The 17,957-nt window shown below is 34.1% G+C and overlaps 2 protein-coding genes across 3 annotated transcripts in view; one reads left to right on the top strand and one right to left on the bottom strand.

Moving 5' to 3' along the window:
- The window catches only part of LOC111044820, a 103,684-nt gene that overhangs the window by 84,377 nt on the left and 1,350 nt on the right, over positions 1-17,957 (bottom strand). The window lies entirely within an intron of this gene.
- The window catches only part of LOC111044811 (cytochrome P450 4c3), a 55,369-nt gene that overhangs the window by 6,863 nt on the left and 30,549 nt on the right, over positions 1-17,957 (top strand).

Consider the following 17,957-nt stretch of genomic DNA (forward strand, 5'->3'; position numbering starts at 1 on the left):
CCACTTCGCAAACTAAACATGAGCACAAAAAATATAAACTACATTGTTGTTCTACAAAGATGTTCATTACTTTGTGCCATTAGTTACTGATGTTGAACGACAAATTCTATTCAAAGCTTGACTTCAAGAGAAATGGAGACTGGAAATTTATGTGATAATCCTTGATATTTGATTGAAAGACAGTTTTTATCTGAGTTAGCCAGTAGAGCATTATCGATGGATGAAACTGGGAAAGAAATTGAAGCATTCAAGTGAAAAAAAGTGAAGTTAGTAGAAAAGGAAAATAATGAACAGATTGAAGATATCAATAAAGAAAGGAGCAAAAGTTATAAATCATGTAGAATAGACAAGAGTAGTTGAACTGTAAAAAAATAACAAACGAGTAGTATAACTTGTAGAGTAGATACTCGGAAGAAGCCAAGAAATAACAAAACCTGGAAAGTAATTTAGAATCGAGCTTACACTTTCAACACAGAAAACTCTTCAAACTGGATAGAAAAAATGCAGTTTACGATCGAGACCAATCTTCTATGAAACGTGCTTCAATGGAGCTTGAATAAAACTTATTATCTGCATCATATTTTCTGTTTCTCCAGCAAGATTTGTTCAGAGCTATTATTAGAAACTAATGCCAACTTATAGCAATATGAGAACCAGATTCGATTTCAGAAATCTGAATTTAATAAACAAACCAAATTTTGTAAACTAGTATTTTCTATCAGAATTGTGTTGTCTCTTGGAACTAGTCGATTGATAAAACCAGTAAGTCCTGCTTCACACGTTCCTATGATTCTTTTATTTCTAGTTACGATTCAACTGATTGGAAAGCACCGCGCAATTTTTATATCACCGAAACATTCAAAGGGAAAGTTGTCTATTAAGCTAACAGATCAACTTTTCTTCCTTACAATTTGTGAGCACGTTAGATCAGATTTTTCAAATTATAAATTGAGACTAGATAGAACAAGAATCTATAATTTAGTAGGAAACAAATAGGATTCATACCAATCAACAACAGTAAATTTGTCAATAAGGAAAGAAACTCAATTATCCCCTAAGAACTGAGACACTACTTGTTTGAATCTTACAGATTAGATTAGATTCAAATTTCTGAGTTATTGTGAAGGTGATTTTATGGATACTGTATCCATGTTGAATGATAACTATTTGATATTATCAAAACCTGTAATCTATTGAAACAATTTATTTATTTATTCGTGGACAGAATCACAAATCATATAAATATGATTGGGAAGGAACAACAGGCTTGGCCCAAAACTATTCCATTTCCAAATTTTGATAAATTATTAATTTGAGATACTAGTTTCGGTAGTTAGTCTACACAATAATTATCAATCTGAAAGTGAAAACATTGAAAGCTTAAACATTGAGCAGAAGAATATTATGGAATGGGTGAAGCTCTACGATTGGCGATTAGCTGTCGACCAATGAAGTATGAACTCTACTGTCATTGGCCGAGACAAGACAGGTCCCAGTATTCCAAATATGGAATATTTTTGGTTGACAGTACAGCTCAACCTTCATTGCAGCTTAACTATTGATCGACTGCTGATCACTGATGATCTTCAATGCTTGAGCTCTCAGTTTATTAGAGATTGGTAATGGTATAATAACTGAAAAGAGTATCTCAAATTGTATTTATGAATTATTATCCGTTGTTTTGACAATATCAGTTCGTTTTCATTCGATTAGATTATTATTATATTATTATTATTATAGTTATCGGCGGAAATAATGAATTATTGTTACATGAATGAAGAAATTACATGGATTGAGATACTGATTTTTAAATTAGCCCATAAAGAGAGTAGTGATATTCAAAAATAGAGTTGTAATCTTCAAAAATCACTTTCTGTTGGTTAGGAAACCTCTTAAAACTGCAGATCTGATCTCTGAAAACTATAAAACTGATAATTAACTATCAACATCATTCTCATTCATGAAAAAGCCTGGAACTCCAGTTCCAGGACATCTACCTGAACAGAAAACTTGAATAATGATACGAAGATGTGATAGAACATAGATAAGAAGGACATTGAGCATGATACAGAGAATACACAAGTGATGCATTCACTCTATGTAGAAAACAGTTATGAAGAATTGGTAAAATTATTATCATTTATCAATAATGAATATTCAAGCATATTTCACCTCCACCACTCGAAAGAGAGTTGAACTAGAAAGGAACACCAATTCGAATACTATCGGATAGAAATCGTACGAATCGAAAAATCAGAATTGCCTTAGAAGAAGAAGGAATTTCTTCACAAAATGAACCGTGGATGTACTGTACTATCTTCTAGTAAGATAGTAATCGAAAAACAATATTATGTTGATGCCAGATCACAGGGTAATTGATGCATTGCATCTGTGATGAGAATATTGCACAGTCCATTGATTGACCAATCTATATCAGAAAAAGAGAGTGTGAAAGTGTTCATTCTTAGGTATAACCACATTCTCAGTCTAATATAGAGAGAGTATAACCACTCTCAGTCTCACCTCAATGTTAATATCACAGCTAATGGAAGTTATGTTGGTGTTATTTCCTCAAACATAACCACTAGAAATATTATATTAATTGAATGAATATTATAACTCTCCACTTCTGTAGCGTTGATTAACATGTGAGAGTAACCGCTTATCAAGGTGAAAATGTATTTTGAATTTCTCCTGATAATTGAATTCTGAAGGATTTCATGCAGTAGCTGATGGAGCAGATTGCAATAATACAGAAACTTCCTATGCATTATATTTTTATTCATATAATACAGATACTATACTGTAAAATACAGATAAAATACTATATCAATGGTAATAATAAATAACTATCACAATGAAGAATGATTTGGAATTTCTTCTGTTTCTGAATATTTTTGTCAAATGTGAACTGCTAATAGTAAATATCTATTTTTTATTATTTATTTATTCAGACAGATTTATTTATTGAGGTATAATTCATAATTGTAGTAGACCAGAAACTTTGCATCTCAATCCTTGAAAATGGAAATGGGATACGTAATATATGCGCCCAGTAGGATGTGGAGTACATCTGATATTGTAAATGACATTGACCAAAAGAGTTCTAATAGGCAATTAATCCTAAATTATAAATGTATAGACAACTCAAAGTAAGAGAAAAGTTTTATTTAATTGCAATTTATTTCAATTCAAATTTCAGTTATAGTTCAACAATATCAAACAATACTTGCTTGATGAAAACAACGCAAAACTTGTTTGAGCAAAACGCAAAAACGAATGGATGAAATAATAATGTGAATGTCGTCTCATGAAATATTGAAGGTTGAAATAGTATGAGGTGATCTATAGCCAGTTACACAGACATCAATTCTTAAACGTTCGATTTCTTTGCCGTCCTCTTGGAATCTACCAGATTAAACGGAACTTGGCGAACACATGAACACATCATCTGTTTGCCAAGTTATGTATAATGCAATAAAATTTATAAGGACGGCAAAAAATTGTACATCCACGCAAAAATCTATGAAGTGGCGTTTCACACATATCGATTTTCGGAAGTATGATTTTTTGCCGTTCTTATGAATTCAATCAGATTAAACGGAACTTGACAAACATAATCTGTTCAATCTTAAAGAATTTATAGGACGGCAAAAAATCGACGTGTGTGTAACTGGCTTAACTAGACTCAATAATAATTAATTGATTGATATTTTTTTGTTAAAAAAATAATTAATTTAATTGAATATCAATAAAATCATCAACGAATTTTGACGTTGACATCAATGAAAACATTCATCTTTCAATTGTAATTTCCAAACACCAACAACAAAAAAGAATCTCAAAATTTACACCAACGTGTGAAACTATTACGCCAAGTGCGTAAAATGACACTCGTGTGTCACTCGTATTTTCTCAACAGGCTGCAAGCTATAAACAGTACCGGAGACAACGGCTAAAGACAGGACACACGGAGATTGCGGCAGCAGTCCGCTACAAATTACTATATCGGCTTTATTTGAGGCCGACCAACGCACCAACCTCATCCGGTATTTCATAGACTCGCGGTGAAATCCAAGATGGCAGCTCTATATATAGTATATACTGGCAACACCATATACATACTATGGTGGATAGTATATACTACGATACAATTCAGCGGGAAAGTTGCGTTTCAACATTTTAGAGAGAAAGGCCTAGTTGCTACCGCTGAATAAGGCACATCTCACACTATCAGCAGATATACAACCTAGTCTCAGCTATCAGCTCCTGACCAAACGTCTTTTCACTCCGATACCACTTACCGCCGTACATATTAATTCGCATCTTATCTAGTTTTACATAGAAACCGCCCGGGAGATTCTGCTGCTAATCGACATCTTTAGACCACTTTCTCCGCCAAGGAATTCGAAGCCAATATTGCTTATCTAGATGCGCTTTTAAATCAGAGATCAGAGATAACCTTTCGAGTGGGGTTACTAGACAGCTGAAATAATGGGCTGGATTGTTATCAACTGATAAATGTATCTGCATTTTTATGTGAGCTACACTATCGAATAGGTCAATATTTTAAAATATATTTCTGTACCCTAGAATTTCCTCAAGTATATTTATATTTGTGTCTATTAGTTAGTTCTACAAATAACTATCCTAGAATTCTTTCTATGATTGCTAATCACACTTTGATCGATGTTATTGTAACCGGTTGTTATATTTGATAGCAGCTATATTTAATATTTAGTATACAAGTAGGTCATGTTGTCTCGTGGAGTAGGCTACTATGTTTATCAGAGTGGCCACCCACTTTAAAATGAAAAATTCGTGAGTAGTTTCCGGTTTTCCAGAGTAAAATTTCAAATTTCCCTGGTAGAGTATTCGATGTATTTGAGAAACACAAGATACATTCGTAAAGAATTTATTATGGAAATTTTCAGTTTGATCTTCCATGACGAATTGCGAATAGCATATTTAAATTTCCAAATATATTTATATTTTTTGACATGACAAGAATATCGATGTTTTTAGATATTTTTTTAGACTAGGTAGTTCAAAAACATTGCCAACATTATTATTGCTAGCCATCAAGTATTTTTGTTACTTGAGTTTATTGTTACTGTACACTTTTTTACTAGATTAATTGAAATTTATGAAAAATTCACGAGTAATGGAAAAAATTCATGAAGAATTCACGGTATTTTTCCCGGTTAGTAAAATCATGAGGAATTCAAGGTTCTCCCGGTTTTCCCGATAGGTGGCCACCCTGGTTTATACAGTTTGGGGTAATCTGTTGAACTGGTTCAACATGTTTCCCACTGATTTTTAAAATTAGTAATGATTATCTTCTTCTCTGTAAATTTTGGGCTTCTACTTCACTCAAATCCATGGAATAAAGATATCAATGTAACATGATATATAAATTGAACATAAACTGGGTTGAACATTCAATTCACTTCTATCTAGCCTTCATAGGAATTTCCATAACTACAATTGAAGTGGGATAGTTTAAATAAACAGTACAATACTTGGATCTTCAAAATAATATAATTGTAAAGCCATATAGAATTACTTATGGAGTCCAAGCACAAGTGATAACACTAGAATTATTTGAAAGAGTTCAAGGTCCAACCGCTAATACCTCAAAGGAATTTCATCAAACACAGGTGCTGGAATAACTGTCAGGTTTTGGTTATTCCTGATTCTGACCCAGTATTATAGTTTCTTGGCTCACAGTGAGAAAATCTCCTGTACTAGAAGTACCATTGTACAATCGAAGCTCAGTTTCAAGCTGGCTGAATTCAAAGGATTTCAAAATAAGTAAAATTTATGGAAAATAATTGGGTATATTCAATAATACTCGCATTCCTAGGAAGTAAAGGTTTCATATCAGTACTGAAACATTGGAGGATTCATTCCACCTACAAGTGAAGTATCAGACACTCACAGGACAGTAAAGAAGTGTCAGCCCACCAAGTGGGTATCATTCTCAGAGATGAAAATTTCATCTACAAGCATCAGACTCAACAGGGCATCATTCTCAGATAAAAAATTGTGATACAAAATGAATAAGAAGGAAAACAGGTCAAAAGTCCAGTAATAGTCTCCCGTTAAGAGGAATCTCAATGCACAATCATGAGAGTACGGGAAATGGGAGACAAAACCTGAACAATTTGTGACAAAAATTGTTACGTTTTCTCGCAAAAAATGAAATGAAACGGAACCGTTTCGAGTATTGTATTCATAGCTAACAATAGAGCAGCTGGTCAGAGCAATTGGCAAGATCGTAATAATTTTAGTCCAAGGTAACACAGTAAGTGCAGCGGCGTTATGAAGGTGAAATTCTTTAGTCTTGAGACCATCTTCAAAGCAGATCGAATGAGTTAAGACTGGCCAGGCATTGAAAAAATGAGAATCATGGTTCCATAACAAGAACTGATAGAGCACAGAGACGAGAGAGAGAGTGAGAGAGATAGATAGATAGCGAGTGAGTGAGTGAGAGAGAGAAAGAGAGATAGTAAAATGGTGGTGAGGGGAAGAGGAGGAGGAGGAGGAGAAGGAGTAGGAGGAAGGAAAAATAGAAGGTAGATAGAGCACAGACGAATGGATAGAGAGAATGGAATTGCTGCCTATATTTTAATCCTAGGAGGGCGAAGTTATGATGCAGCCGGCTCTCTCTTACACTGATCCCTTGGAGAGAGAGAGAAAGGAGTAACAGAGTAGGAAGGGTGGAGGAGGAGAAGGAGGAAGGAAGATAGGAGAAGATAGATAGAGCACAGACGACTAGAGAGAGAGAGAGCGACGTGAAACAGAGTAGGAAGGGACAAGAATACGAGAAGGAAGGAGAGAAAGGAAAAGGTAGAAAGAGGTGGAAAAGCAAGACGAGTGGAAGAAGAGGATGCATTTATTGATAAAGAGATTGATTGATTGAGTACTCTATTTATGTAGAATCCAATATATACTGGCTTATATACAATAGCTTACAATACAGCAAAATTATAGATGAATTTACAAAATATAAGTTAAGAAAATAATTATTGAGCTGTATCTGATATGGAAAAAAGCAATTTGTAATAACTATAGATAAAATAGATAATATTGTTATGCATCTACATAAATTGGCAGAGCTTTGGACATATCAATGTCCATTCTTCGGAAAGAATATTCGAAGTATCCTTCCCACTAACTCTCTACCAAAAGATAAGAGGAGAGAGAAAAGGATCATGTTATATTGATAAGAAAGAGGAAAGATCTAGGCAGAGGAAGAACGTTGAGATTAAGGAAGAGGCTATAGATTGGGAAGAGATGGAAGAATAGGTGCCAAAAGAGAGAGACTATAAGGAAGGCACAGATAAAGAGAAAAAGAGTAAGATGATGAGGAGATGAAGAAGGCGAAGACAATAAGAATATTGAGAAGAACGAGATAGAGAAGAAAAAGGAGAGTTAGGATAATCGTGTTGAGCTTCTTGGATAATAATAGAAAAATAGGAGTTATATGGTTGCAAGAAGAAGACAGTACTATAAAATGATACCGCGTGCAAGTGAGAAGAGTGATAGAAATAATAAGCAATTGAACCAGTGAGGAATCTGAAAAATATTGAACTCTTCTAATTTTAATATCTCACTAGTTCTTCTTACCTAACGCCAATACAAATGATAAAAGAGAGAGATAGTAATAAGCAATTGAAATAGTGTAGAAACTGGAAAATATTGAAGACTTCTATTTTCAATATCTCAGTAGCTCTTCTTACCTAACGCCAATATTCTAGTCTGAATGTACACTTTGTAATATTACCTTGACTCTATACTTCAGCAAAAACTAGTACTGTATAAAAAATTCAGCAGCGAAGATCAAATCGAAATTACAGACTAGCAATAAGAAAGATGATCTTCCAGTCGACGAAAAACCCGCAAAGGAAACCGAGCTTAATAATGAGTATAGTAATGTCTTTATGATTATGATTGTTTTTGACACGCGGATGTAACTGCAATTTTAAATTCCTGCGCTTATCTTGATCTTTTCATTGTTCTTCATGCCAAATTCTTTGTGCTCCGTCTTTGTGCATGAGAACATTTTTAATCAAAAATTCATCAGTTTTAATTATTTGATGACATAAATTTTAATAACTGATTTTCAGAATGAAACTGGAAGGATTATATTCACATTATTTACTTTTAATTATTAGTTATTAATTAAAAGGTTTAATTATCTGATAACATAAATTCTAATAACTGATTTTCAGAATGAAACTGGAAGAATTATATTCAAATTATTTACTTCAGGTAGGTTGTCACATTTCGATCATTTGACATAATTTGACCATGACGTATTTATTTATTGTTCAATTCTGTTATCAACTTAAGGTAGAGTGACATTTGGATCATATTTTGGACACATTTGCATAGACAGTGATTCTAAAGTGTGGTAAATGCAGGAAAATTACAAATTCCTTGGAGAATTTCAGGAATTTTATTGGTAACATTTATGCTTAGATTTCTAACAGTAATAGCGTAAGGTGTTATTAAAAAATTATTTACATAACTTTGCCTGGATAGTGATTCTCAAGTGTAGTAAATGCATGAAAACTGACAAATTCCTTGGAGAATTCCAGGAGTTTCATTAGTAACATTTATGCTCAGATTTCTAACAGTAGTAGCGTAAGGTGTTATTATTACAACATATCACATCAACTAGAATGTCAATTACTTGATGTGAAAGTTGAATCCCCTTTGATAATAATAATATCATCATCTAAAATATGTTGAAAGGAAACTGATTGATATTGCCAAGAGACCAAATTTATTAGAACAATTTGATACACTGTCTTTGGTTGTTAAACCATTATCAATCTCTAGCTCAAACATTGTGCAGCGGAACATGATATAGTACGGTTGAAGTCCTACGATTGGCCATTTGCTGTTGACCAATGAAGGTTGAGTTCGACTGTCATTGGCCGAGACTAGACACACTCAGTATTCCAGGTATTCAAATGCCATTGGCCGAGACTAGAATACTTGGAATAATGTTTTAGTCTCGACCAATGGCATTCGAGCGCAAGCTTCAATGGTCAACAGCCAATGACCAATCGTAGAGTTTCACCCATTCCACAAGTGATCAAGTTTTATCAAGTTGATATTAAAATATTCTGCTGCTCAATTTTTGTGCCTTCCGTTAACTAGATATTGATCATTATTGTGTAACAACCGAAACTATTACGGTATCTCAAATTGTTTCAATTGATAAGTAGATTGAAAATAACAAGCCGTTATCATTCAATATTTATTTTCCTTGTATTGTTTCGAATAATTCAATTTTTATTCGTTTATTAATACAATAAATATCAAAAGAAATCCAACCTAGGCAATGATTTAGCAACTAAAACTAGTAACTCAAATGTTTTTAATAAATTAGTAGTTTAGACAATATTAAAACGATTTTATTAAATACCACTGATCAAAGTACAACAGTATACAAATTAATTATTCCAAACAAAACAAGGAACATAAATTTAGTTTGACACATTTGCTCTCAATGCAAACAATTTGATCAGGATTACTAGTGATTTAAGCTTGGGAATGTAAATTATACCACAAATTTCAACAAACAATTGCATAAGGTCATGAATATTATTAATAAGGAAATATGATTAATACTAACTTGATGATTCACTGCTCTATCTTCAGAATTCGTCAATAATTTTTGAACTGTAGTCAGCTAACAAGCAATAAAATTAATCAGCTATCCTCTAAATTAAACAATGAATCAAGATTATTGAATTGACGTATTGAATAAATTGACAAGAAGTGGAATTTCAATGAATTTTGGATTAAATACAAATGTGACAGGATAATCATTATATACAAAGGAAGAAAAGTGGAGAATGAAGAGGGAAAACATAAGTACAATCCCTTATTCAAAAGCAAATTGCTATCTCTTCATGAAAGCATGTAATCAATTTGACAGAGTGGCCTTTACAAAACAGTAGGATGTAGTATGTAGACCCAGTTCCCCACAATACGTTTACACTCAAATGTGAGTGTGAGTAGTATATTATGTTTTGTTGTGTGGCAGCGGTTTGTATGCATTTCAAAACACGCTAATTGCCAATTAAACTGGCCAAAGGTGAGAAACGCATTATCCGGTTCCGATTCCATTGTATTCGTTCACCTACAACTCATTCAACTCGGAAACGTTTTGCAATAGTCACTGATCCCTCTTCCACTTTTTTATCAGTAGTTTCTATTACACAGATTTGAATGGTATCCCAGAATCAGATATCTTTATTCTGGAGTTAAAACTGATGAATTTTTATGTAATGGGGTTGATTAGCCATCTCATAAAAACTGCAAAAAATCTCACTCAGTCTTTTGAGATATTTGAACACATTCTTCGAATATATTGTAGAAGTGCTCTGTTGAACTATTTTAAAGTTGGAGTTAAATAGAGAATGCATTTATTCAAATGCTAATTGATATATAATTATTATTTAAAGAAAATCCTAAGTAAATGCTGCAAATCACCCTGAAGACCATAAATCACCCTGAATTACCCACCATCCAGCTGTTAACCCTGTTGTCAATGTCTGCAGTAGCAGAAGTCTTCAGGGTGATTTGCAGCATTTACTTAGGATTTTCGTTTAATAATAATTATATTTTCAAGTTTTTTGAAAAATAAAGGGTACTACAAGATTTTTATATTGTTTTTATTAATCTGATAAATTTGTATGAATTGAAATTTAAATCTAAAATTTGAATTAAAAGCACAAATTGGATCATATCTTCAACTTTTGATAATAATGATCATTTTTGCAATAGATTTTATTTGTTTTTTTTTTCAATTTACCTCCCAGAAAAGTAGAGGTTGAGCTCTGGGAGAAAGTTCCAGTGAGGCAGTGGGAGTGAGTTTGTTTTACATGACAAAATAGGTTTGAAAACCAACTAATCATAAATAAGTAGAGCACTTCTACAATGTATTTGTAGAATGTGTTCAAATAGATCTCAAGAGACGGAGTGACATTTTATGCAGGGATATCAGTGGAGCCACCTTATCATTTTCAACTGATGTAATTGAGAAATTGAATTGAAAAGACAATAGATAATGTTCTTCATTTGTAGATAATGCACGTAATGTGTAGACTTGAATTTAAAAGTCAGTTTTCAACAAATAGAGACTAATTTGAAAAACAAATCAGTGATGAGACACGTGATTACCCCATAGCGGGAATAGTCTAGCTCTTACCACTAGTCAAGTGATTCAATGCCAGCGTGACTGCTAGTCAACCACTTCCACTACTTATAATAGGGATTTGCAAGGAGTAATTATTTTCACAAGAGTATCATGGTAAAGGCCATTCCACACAGCACGTGGCGTGCGTGGCTGGACGCACGCCACGCCGGCCACGCTAGCCACATGCCAATTCACACCGCCACGACTGTTGCGATGCTATACCGGCCACGTTTCCCGTCAGTATGCAGGAAGATGTCAACTCCGACGGTCCCGTGGTGTGAATCTGGATTTTCTTGTGGCTCACCTTGGTTTGATGACTCCAGCAGCAGCAGTATTAATGATAATGAGCTGGTTTTATTGTATTCGGTGACAGCATGGGACCAGTGGGTACATCCAATCAATAAAAAAGCAAGACCTATGGCGAATTCCATCATTTAATGCGCGACCTTGAGGATGACAATGATAGTATACGTTCTATACGATAGTATACGTCTAGTATACGTTCTGCGCATGCTCGGACCAAAACGTGGCCGGACACGTTTGAAAAGATCGCTCAGAGAGCGAACGGTAGCCACGCGTGGCTAGTATAGCAAGCGTTGCGGCGTGGCCGTGGCTGCTATGTGAATTGCTTCATTTGATTAGTTGGGAAGCGATGGTTTGAAAAGTAGCTAGCGTGCGTCCAGCCACGCACGCCACGTGCTGTGTGGAATGGCCTTAAATATATCATTTATTGCAGGAATTTCATCCTTTACACTACAGTTTGAATAGAGTAGAACTGAATGGTGGTAATTTAAAGACAAAATAGTAGGTAGCATTTTTTTCATTTGGTTGTGCAATAGACGACTTATATAGTCCATAGAGTAGTTTGAAAGAGTCATGAGTTATATGGATGGGTCAAATCTTGTACAACACTCGAAAAACGAAACCCATGATCACAGTTTTTAATGGACCGATAGAGAACTCACCCTCACGTTTCATTCCAACCGAAAAGGAAATGGGGGAGTTTTACAACTGACGTTGATGTGGGTGGAGTTGGGGTTGAAAGAACCAAAATAGAAAAATCCACCTGTTCGAGGGGGAAACAGGTAGAGAAACCAAGTTTTATCTGGGTTTTGAAGATTTTGAATAGAGCCAATGGTTTGAACGAAGCCAGATTAGGGGAATTTCAAACCGAAGGGAGCTTGAGAGTTCTTTTGTGTTTGAAGAGGGAGGAGTATACCGCTTCAGGGAATGCCTGACGCCTGAATTACTCCTTATTTCAGGGTGGATAACCAATAAAAGTGAATGAAAGTGCTTATAAGAAATAGACACCTGTTCATCTCGATAAGTCATCCAATGAATGAATCACATACATTTCATTATAATGTGTGATCAAGAGTACAAAAATCTGGTGTGGCGCACTCACACAACTTTCCTTGCCGTTATGAGAATTGATCACCTGACGCTAGTGTTCACGCGCATCTCAAGTCTACTTAGAAACAAAGATCTGAGCCAGCTGGTGACAGGAAAATAACGCTGGAGACATACGAGGTCTGCTATCTCTTCATAGTGAATGATTTAATAGAATCAACAGTTGCCAACAGTTTGCATTTGGATAATCACATTTTCTCGAATTTCGAGCTTATTTTCAATTTTAGGTGAAAATGTCATTGAACATTAATTGTAGAGATTATCATGCTCAATCTTTTCCACTCATTTTTTTTTTTTGTTTAAATTGTATCTAAAGCCTGATAATTGGGAATCTAAAATCAAACTTTGCATATATGGGGCGGAGTTTCTGAATTTTTTACAGATATGGGACTTGTAGCAGTTGATAGAGCTTATCAATGACTATTCTAGGTATAAATTTAATCAAAATCGTTGGAGCCGTTTTCGAGAAAACCGCGAAAACCCCTGTTTTTGACAATATTTTCTCCATTTTAGCCGCCATCTTGAATTGCATTTGATCGAAATTGTCGGATCCTTACAAGGGAAGGGAGGACCTTAAGTTCCAAATTTCAAGTCATTCCGTTAATTGGGAGATGAAATATCGTGTACACACACACATCACTCACACACACACACACACACACACAACACACACACACACACACACACACACACACAACACACACACACACACACATACAGACCAATACCCAAAAACCACTCTTTTGGACTCAGAGGACCTTGAAAGGTATAGAAATTTAGAAATGGTGTAACCTTAATTTTTTTCGGAAAGCAATACTTTCCTTACCTATGGTAATAGGAGGGCAAGGAAAGTAAAAAAGGAGAATGCCTCATTCATGACTTCAAGAAATATTCACATAATATGATAGTTACCTCAATCGGTTCTTTGAATGAGTAAAAGAAGCATGTCTATCGAGCAAACTTAGTTTTATTTGTATAAGTAGGTAGTATTGAGTAGCAAGTGATATGAGCATACATACTACTTTCATTCATTTTTCTAAAAATGGAATAGTTTCTACGAAGACAAAGATACAGTGTCAAAGTTGTGTCAAAAAGTACGATCTTTTCGAATAGGATCAAGACAAGAATAAGACTTTACTACACTAAAATAATCTGAACTTAATAAGATTAGAATTAAGACACATGTCCTGTTACTCTTGAAACTCCTGTAACATATTTGAAAACGAAAGAACATATTTCACTCTGATGAAAAAGAGGAGATATGAAACTCTTACCAACAGTGAAATTGTATGTCTTTCATGTGTCTGTCTACCATTATTTTGAAACGATAGTACAAAAACGAAGAATGAGGTAGGTTACACATAAAAAGGTAAATGAGACTCAAGAGAATTGATTGACCAGATGAATAGATCACAAAATATTCTAGATGATCAAGAAAATAGTAAGCATGATGAAAAATGGAATTGAAGAGAGAATATATTGATAAATTTCTCCAAAAGAAATGAAACTTTAATTCTCAAATTAGATTAGCATTACTGGTGAAAGAGTTGGTATTTTCAAAACTACAGTAGTATTAACTTAACCTACTAAATCGAACTAAATTCCTTTCATTAAAAACAGTGGACCTGACCATTCAAACTAATACAAAACTACTCGACTTGTACTTTCCCGGAAGTTCACATATTCGGTCAGTTGCAAATAGGACCAAACTACAAACATCGCTCTCTGACACACTCGCTTGCACACGCAGGCAACCCATTAAGGTGACTTTAAAACCAGTTTAGGTGGTAGTTGACGTTAGAGTTCAAGTTAGAGGAATTTTTGTAAGGTAGCTGTAAGTTAATTGAGTCAAAGCGTGCGCGCAGAGGGTTGGTTAGTTGGATCCCAGGATAGAAGATATATGTATATTGGGTTGGATCTCGTCTATACCTATATAGATAACATATATATATTTACTTGGGTTGGATCTCGTCTGGTATTCAAGCCTCAGGCCACTAAAACTAATCAGACACCCATGTGAGCCTCCCATACTCCTGAGACAGGATTGCCAGCTTTGTTGCTCTGCCAAGATAGAAAGACGTAATTCCGCGTTGGAGATAATCTATTAATTTCAGGTGCAAGAAGGATAAGTCTCGCCATACTTGTAGCGTTATAGCATATTAGATTGATTTCATTATTTGCTCTGTGCCAAGTCTCGACAAACTTGTATTATAGAGAAACTAAAATGGATAGTTCTTCTATTATCTCTTCTAAACTTGATATACATACTGTAGAGTGTACATTAAATGCAAAATTATCCACAGTGGAATGAGAAGAATTTAGTGGTATTTTGATTGATGTCGTATTTCTCTGTGATTAGCCTATTATTACCCGTATTCAAAGAGAAAATAGAATTATTTCTTTTCTGTGGCGTATTGAAGCTTTGTGCAATGGGGGAGTCGGAATATTTTAACTACAAACTAAAATATTAATTTTATAAAAATTGTACACGTGAAATTCTAACCAAATCTTGGACTTTGTCACCTATAAATTTGGGAGAAAAATAGCACAAGGACTAACTTATTATTTTATCTTCCAATGTTATTACATGAGTGTCATTTGCATTGTAAATATGTAAATTTACATTATGAATTGAACATGTAACAGAATCGTCAATTAGTTTCATCATAAATTATCGAACTATTACAATAATGAATCAGGTAATGGTAAAAAGTGTAGTCTAGTTCTGTAATGTTTTACTTTAATTATGATAGACTGATCAACAATTTCTCATTCTTTAATATTGTGATATGAATTGGAAGATAGAACGTACAAAGGAAACTAGGAAGGTGGGAAGTAAGAGCCTCATTAGTATTTATTTTATATCCCTTTGAATATTTCTTTTATATTTTTCCATTAATAATTATATTATACTTCAAGTGTTATATACCGTAAACCCGTAATTATCATTCACTTGCGTCACAAGCAAACATAGAGCTCAAGCATCTACAATATTATAAGTCTCGTACGCATGGGGGCTCGGCCATATTTATCAGGGAAAACTTGAGTTTTGATGTTATCGACGTGAAAAATATTAGTGCAGATTCTGTTTGTGAAGCATGTGCGGTGCATCTGACAAAACTGAATAATTATGGTTATTCTTACTGTATATCGTACACCAGACTCTGGTGTAAATAGTTTTATAAGCAGAGTAGAAGACATACTTTTAATAATCATGACAACTAATTTTAGATATCTCGTACTAACCACTGACTGTAACATGAACTTATTGGAGACTGGCACATCAATCGTTCAGGATTTTCTATTGCTAATGAAATCTTTTGACCTGTATCCAACTGTGAATGAACATACTAGAAACTCCTCATGCTTGGACAATATATTTATATTTCAATAAACATCTCAAGTAGGGAATTTTTGGATTGGTTAAATAAATAAGCTTATTGAATGGAGTGATTTGATACTGTTACAAGAATATTGAATAAATTCTTCTCAATTATGACTAATAGTATAGTTTTGAACAGGGATGCTAGCTTCCAGGATAGCACAGTGCTTAGTAGTGTTGTTTATTGAGATTACTAATGAGAACTTGGGACTACGTATTGGAAGGGTGACTGCTTGGGTTAGTCAGATTGGAAACGAGGTCTCGGGACTATCTGGGAAGGGTGACCGTTTGGATTAGTATAGTATATACAAATAGCTGTGATTCAAGTGACCAGGACGTCCAGTAAAGCTGATATAGGCCCATCACTGTATTCTTATAAATAGAACAATTTGATAAAACAATCTGCATCCAAACTGAGAACAAATTTAGATGATTTGTTAATGGTCACTCTCACCTTGTTGAAATTTTCCCCACCTTTATTGATAAAGGTGCACTTGAACCCACGTTTTCAAGTACACAAAAAAACATGAACTAGTTTTTGTTGATATTGTACAACCGGTAAATCATGTGTTGCAAAACTGAATAACTGTAAGAGGACTTTCTAACTACCACAGAGTGATACCGTTACCTTCTGAAGGTGATGGAAACAACGTTAGTCAAGTGCTACTCTTGTTATTGTCACTAAAAATGGGAATAATGTTGGCCTCGTCAGAGTGACCAACTCCTCCATTAACAATAATTACAGTATATTATTGTCACAGTATCTGTTTCAAACAGCTTCCCTTGTGGAAGGTAACTGAGTAATGATTAGGTTACACAAATCCTTCCACACCTTCCAGTGGTCAAGAATTTTAGTAAGCCTAATCAACTGGAAAAAACATTGACAGTAATGTAGTTCATTATAATAATGATTGTAGTGTAGTTATAATTATATTGTAGTTCATTATAATTATTAAACGAGAATCCAAATCAATTTCTGTAAATCTCCCCGAAGACTTGTGCTACTGCAAATATTGACAACAGGGTAAACAGCTAGATGGAAATTCAATGAGCACTACAATTCAAAAATTATTTGTCAGCCCGGGAATTATTAGTTGATTAGCATTTGAATAAATGCAATATCTCAGAAATACCATCTGTAGTTCATTATATCAAATAATGGAAAAATTATTAATGAAAGTTCTTAAGGACAATAGACAAGTTTGACATTCAATTTCAGTTCACAGAAAGTGCTTGATGTCATTTCTACAATGGAAATACTGTATTATATTGAAATACCTCACAGTTTACCATCGAAGTGCTAGGCTCCTGCGTAGATAGTTTATTTATGAAGTTACAAACGTTACAATATTGGAATGAAAAAACAGGCGCTTGCCTAAAACTTCTTCTGTTCCTGAATTTAGTATAATGAATTGTTATTAGAATAATGATCAGAGGTCGGAGAATATTTCTCCTTATTCACATTCCAACACTCCTTAAGTGAAATGACTAAGATAATTCTCCAATGAACAATTAATCACATCTCCATTATTCTAATTAACAATAATTACACGCATGTTCTTTTCATGCAAAAATGAGGAACAATGATTTTATGCTTCATAAGCTCCTTCAATATTTGTTGAAAGATGATAGAGATTGAAAATAGATTGATTTTTGGTTTTATAATGAGCTTATGTATTGCGAAATTATGAAAAAATGCTCGTCCCTGATTATAGAGAATACACACCATCACTAATATTGTATTGCTTGCTCTATCCAATAAATAAATAATGAAATATTTGAGGTTCTCCAAGAATAGATCAGAAATGAGAGAAATCATAGACTTTTTCCTGGGAGAAGTCCCCCAGTGTTTATGCGTTATATAGTCACGTCGCTCGGTACTCCCGTTGAAAGGGTGACTGCATATGGCCAGCTACACTGACAATTTCAATATTGATTTTCGGT

This window comes from Nilaparvata lugens, chromosome 8 (assembly GCF_014356525.2).
Source record: "Nilaparvata lugens isolate BPH chromosome 8, ASM1435652v1, whole genome shotgun sequence".
NCBI classification, from domain to species: Eukaryota; Metazoa; Arthropoda; class Insecta; order Hemiptera; family Delphacidae; genus Nilaparvata; species Nilaparvata lugens.